Source organism: Chrysochloris asiatica, unplaced genomic scaffold (genome assembly GCF_000296735.1).
Source record: "Chrysochloris asiatica unplaced genomic scaffold, ChrAsi1.0 scaffold00140, whole genome shotgun sequence".
Lineage (NCBI taxonomy): Eukaryota > Metazoa > Chordata > Mammalia > Afrosoricida > Chrysochloridae > Chrysochloris > Chrysochloris asiatica.
The window spans coordinates 4,756,525-4,762,629 of NW_006408658.1; the positions used below are offsets into that span (position 1 = coordinate 4,756,525).

Sequence of the window (6,105 nt, forward strand, 5' to 3'; positions counted from 1 at the left end):
AAAAAAAAAAAAAAAAAATGGTGTATAAAGTTGTCTACATGTATTCTATATCCTAATCTATATATTGTAGGAATCCTGTGTGGTGCTGTGGATTAATGTACTAGACTGCAAAATTGGTTTAAACCACAAGGTCAGCAGTTTGAGCTGACCAGTCGCTCCTTGGAAAACCTATATAGGGTTGCTATGGGTCAGAACTGACTTGATAGTACTTAACGACAACAACAATCTATATATTTACAAGAATTGAGTTAATTAACATAAATTGAGCATTTGTTATCTATGTTAGTTGCATTGCAGACATCACCTCATTTAATCTTTAAGAGATTCTTTTGTTACATAACCATTCTTGTGGTAATAAAATATGTAAGAAAGCAAGTTCAGAATATTTAATTTTCCCAAAGAAATTTACTTTGAATTTATGAAGATGAAAAAAAATACATTTTAATTACAATATCTATAATTATTGCATTAACCATAGGAGATGTGTACCCCATAGGATTTTATAAATATAAAATGAGATGATGTTTTTAAGACTGCTTTGACTTACCTATAGTATTGGGTTGATGTATCTAATCTCTTATGAGTTTCTTCATCTGCTTTCCTTTTCTGTAAGGATCTGAACAGAGAAGTCCATAAACAAATTTCTTCTCAAGATAATGGCAACTTATTCCAAAACCATAACAGAGTAGATATGCCTGCTATCATAACACAAAGTTATCTCTTCATGAGCTAAATACCAAGATATCACTGTCTTCAGAAAATTTCCACAAACCTGTATTCTCTGGCTAGAGGGCTGGAACTTTCTTGTCTAACCCATTACATAAATGAGACCATATATTGCTTACCTCACTAGGGGTTGTATGGCGATCAGTTATGAACATCTGTCTTTCCTGAGGACAGCTGCGAATCTCCCATGACTTATAGTGTCTCAAAATGAGCTCAGTTAAACTCATACATCCAGGTACTCAAGTATCCCATGGGCATGAAGTGACATCGTTTCCCCATGGTGTTAGGAAAAGAAGCTATTGGGAGTTACTGATTTGAATTCAGGATTAACCTTTCAAATCTGTAAGGAGTAGACTCCTTAATAACAGGATAATCCAAGAAAGGAATGGAGAGGAGAAAAAGTGTTGAGCCTTTCTCAATCACTTCACAATTTTGTAAAGTGGTTATGGATACGATAGCAAAAATATGATTATTGTTATAGCTACTCTATCTACAACAGAACGTAAACACAATCTGGACTGGTACCATCCTCAGAATCTCTGATATGTATGAATCCATAGTTGTCGTCACTATATAATAGTTATAGCCACCATATAAATCCATCTTATTGAGGGTCTTTCTCTTTGACCATCTACTTTTCCAAGCATGATGCCTTTCTTTAGGGAATCGTTCCCCTTGATAACATCACCAAACTACCAGGAAGAAGCCTTGCCATCCTTGCTTTGATTGTACTGTATTTATTTTTATGTTTCCCCCTTTAGTATGGATATCTTTTCTTAAGCTTTTACAATATCTGACTGTACTTTCAACACAAATGTGTGCATTCTTCTGGAAGTGAATGGTGTGTTGAATCTTCTTTGACAACACCCTGATTCAAAGACATCAGTTCTTCTTTGCTTTTCCTTATTCATTGACCATTTTTCAAAGTATATAAGGTGACTGAAAATGCATGGCTTGGGTGAGGTGCACGTTAAGTAACATAATTCGTTTTCAAAGCTTTAAAGAGGGATTTTGCAGCATATGTCTTTATGTCTTGACTGTTGCTTCAATGGGTGTTGATTATGGATCCAATTAAAATGAAATCCTTGACAGCTTCCATATTTTATCTGTTTACCATGATATTCCTTATTGGTTTAGTTGTGAGAATTTTTGTTTTGTTAATGTTGAAGTGTATTCCAAACTGAAGACTATAGTCCTTGATCTTCATCAGTTAGCACTTCAAATCCTCTTAGCTTTCAGCAAGCAAAGTTGTGTCATCTGCTTTTAGCAGGTTTTTCATGAGTTTTCCTATAATCTTGATGCCATGTTCTTCTTAATATATTCCAGTTTCTTGGATTATTGGCTTAGCATACAAATTGAATAAGTATGGTGAAAGGATACAAACCTGATGCACATTTTCTTGATTTTAAATCAGTCATCATCTACTTGTTATAATCAAATTACTGCCTCTTGGTCTATGTATAGGTTTATACAAAAGCACAGTTATGTGCTCTCAAATTCCCATTCTTCACAATTCTGTGCATAATTTGTAATGATCCACACAGTTGAGAGCATGGTGGTTCTGCAAGGTAACCACTGGACTGCAAAAAACAAGGTTGGTGGTTTAAATCCATCAGCTTCTTTGCTGGAAAATATGAGACTTTCTGCACCCCAAAAGATTTACAGCCTCAGAAACACTATAAAGTGTACTTATGTGTCAGAACAAATTTGAACAAAAACAACAAAGCAGTTGAATGTGTTTGTATAGTCAATAAAACACATACACATATCTTTTTGGTATTCTGTGCTTTCTTCCAAGATCCAGCTGCCATCAACAGTGATATCCCTCAGGAAGTTCAATGTGCACTGAAGCCATTGGCAAAAAAACAAGTCTCCAAGAACTGATGGAATACAAATTGAAATGTTTCTACAGATTCTTGAAGTACTGAAGGTGCTTAGTTATCTATGCTAAGAAATTCGGACGACAGCCAACAGCTCAACTGATTGGAGAGATCCATACTTGTGCTCATTACAAAGAGTGGTGACCCAACAAAATGCAAAAATAATTCAATAATGTCATTAACATCACATGCAAATGAAATTTTGCTAAAGGTAATTTTTTTTTTTTAAAGGTGCAACATTACATTGGCAGGGAACTGTTAGATGACTGGAACCTCTGCAAAGCAGCAGGAGTGTGTCTCATACTTCTGGCCATGTGCTGTGAAGATGACATTGTCTCACATATCATCACCTTTATTAAAGAACACAGTAAGAACCCTGATTGGCAGTACCAGGATGTGGCGGTGATAGCTTTCAACTGTATCTTGGAGGGACCAGAGCCCAGTCAGTTCAAACCACTGGTAATACAGGTAATGCCTACTCTAATAGAATTCATGAAAGACCCCAGTGTCATTGTTCTAGAGACAACTTCAAGGACTCTGAGCAGAATTTGTGAACTACTCCCTGAAGCTGCCATCAACGATGTCTACTTGGCTCCCCTGTTGCAGTGTCTGATTGAGGGCCTTAGTGTTGAACCTAGAGTGGCAGCAAATGCATTCTGGGCTTTCTCCAGTCTGGCAGAAGCTGCTTATGAAGTTGCAGATGTAGCTGATGATCAGGAAGAACCAGCTACCTATTGTTTATCCTCTTCATTTGAACTCACAGTTCAGAAGCTTCTGGAGACCACAGATAGGCCTGATAGACACCACAACGATCTGAAGAGTGCTGCCTATGGATCTCTAAGGGAAATTGTGAAAAACAGCGCCAAGGATTGCTACGCTGAAGTTCCAAAAACAACTTGGGTCATCATGGAGTGACTGCAGCAAGTGCTTCAGATGGAGTCACATATTCAGAGCACATTCGATAGGATCCCATTCAATGACCTTCAGTCTTTACTCTGTGCAACTCTTCAGAATGTTCTCCGGAAAGCACAACAGATCTCTGATGTGGTCATGACTTCCTTGTTCAGGATGTTCCAGAGCCGAACTGGGTCTGGGGTAGGGCAAGAGGATGACTTGATGGCAATTAGCACATTGGTGGAAGTGTTGGGTGGTGACTTCCTAAAATATATAGAGGCCTTTAAACCCTTCCTAGGTATTGGATTGAAAAATTATGCTGAGTACCAGGTTTGTTTAGCAGCTGCAGGCTTAGTGAGTGCAGTTCAACATCTGACCTTTCTGTGATGAGATGATGCAGCTGCTACTGGAGAATTGGGGAATGAAAAGGTAGTATTAAATATTCTTCAGCAGGCCTCTCAAACTCAGGTGGACAAGTCCGACCATGACATGGTGGATTATCTGAATGAGCTAAGGGAAAGCTGTTTGGAAGTGTATACTGGAATTGTCCTGGTGTTGAAGGGTGATCAAGAGAATGTACACCCTGATGTGATGCTGGTCCAGCCCAGAGTAGAATTTATTCTGTCTTTCATTGACCACATTACTGGAGATGAGGATTATACAGATGGAATAGTAGCTTGGACTGATAGGGGATTCATATACAGCATTTGGGAAAAATGTACTGAAATTAGTAGAAGCTAGGTCCATGATCCATGAACTATTAATAGAAGGATGGAGATCAAAGATTAACAAAGCAAAAAGCCTTGCTACATAGGAAACAAAATAACTGAGGAAACTTAAGAAACAAGCTTGATCTGTTACTATTGGGTTGATAACCTGAGACCCCCACTGATAATCTCCAGTGTGCATGGATTCTGAATGTTTGGAAATGAGAGGATGAGTGAGTGAGGTTAGAAAACACACCACATTGAAAATCCTGCAACAGCAGCAGCTACAGCCACAAACAGCAGTTAGTAAGTTAAGTAAGCACTGACTTCATAGAATACCATAACATTGGGCATCTTGGAAAAGAGAAAAATGATGGATTTCCTTACTTTAAAAAGGAATGGAAGAAAGCTCTCTGTTCCCAGGAAAGGCTAGAACTAGCTTTTCTGTCTTGTGGCCAGTGCTGAGTGGAATGACTGGATTGGGAGAGGAGGGACTGGGTTCAGCAGTGGTGCTTTGTTGTAAAAGGCTGTCTGGTCTTTGCCACTGATAAAGATGGAGCCTGGGTCTCAAGCCCACCTTCAGTGTACCTTTGCCACACAGTACTGTGCACTTGTTGACTAAAAGGAGGGTGAGAGATTCTTTTCAGTCGAAGAATAAGTATGTGTGAGTGAGGCGGTATTCACATTCTCAACTTCAATTCACTGCAGTTTCTTTCGCCCAAATTGAAAAAACAAAGAAAAAAAAAGGGGGGGGGGGGGTTATATGTTGTATTTCATAAAACTAACTGAAGTTCTCTCTACTGATGTAGATGTTAAAAAAAAAAAAAAAAAGGAAAGACACTCTTTAGGGATATTGTTGTTTTTAATTATTATCTTTTAGGGAAAACAATGGCAAATGGTCAGAACTCCCATCTTGATATTTTCATCAAGGTGTCTTTCTTAATAATATGGTTCAACTGTGAATGTAGAATTAGGGGGAGGGGGAAGGGGAGAAAAAGAAAACTCTGGAGTTAGAGAATATATTAAAAAAATAAAAAATACAGTTGTTACAAATAAAGAATAAAGACTTCAGAAACAACAAAGTCACAACCCAAACAACCCAACACTCAGAAATGTGCAGAATTGGGAGTAGAAAAGAAAAGCTCTCTACTTGCTTGTATCATGGCAGTCTGAATGCCCCCAGAAATTTGTGCCAAAAGTTTAGGAAAATATACAAAAAAGTAAACACACACACAAAAGAGCAAACATCAGGTAACTATCTGGATTCTGAACAAAGATAAATTTAATGTTCAAAAAATTTGATAAAATAACCATTTGGAAACTGAAAAAAAAAAAAAGATGTATTGATAATTAATGGTGATTGGAATTCAAAGGTTGGAAACAAAGAGGAAGGATCAATAATTGGAAAATATGGCCTTGATGATAGAAACGGTGCTGGATAGAATTTTACAAGACTAATGATGTCTTCATTGCAAATACCTTAAACAACATAAAAGGTGATTATACACATGGACATACCAAATAGAAAGCACCAAATTCAAATTGACTGCATACATGGAAAGAGATGGTAGAAAAATCCCATATCATCAGCCAAAACAAGGCCAGGGGAAGACTGTAGAATAGGCCACCAATAGCTCATATGCAAATTCAGACTGAAGCTGAAGAACATGAAAACAAGTCCATGAGAGCCACTATGTGTCCTGAAATGTATCTTACCTGAATTTAGAGATCATCTGAAGAACAGAAGAGTTATGGGATGAAATCAAGAACATCAAATAGGAAGAAAGCAAAAGATCATTAAGAAGACAAGGAAGAAGCAGAAGACCAAAACAGATGTCAGAAGAGACTCTGAAACTTACTTTCCAGCATAAAGATGCTAAAGCAAATGGAAAAAAAAA

The 6,105-nt window shown here is 37.5% G+C and overlaps 1 pseudogene; it reads left to right on the forward strand.

Moving 5' to 3' along the window:
• Positions 1-4,241, forward strand: part of LOC102818174 — a 31,549-nt pseudogene extending 27,308 nt beyond the window's left edge.
• The last annotated feature ends 1,864 nt before the right edge of the window (positions 4,242-6,105 follow it).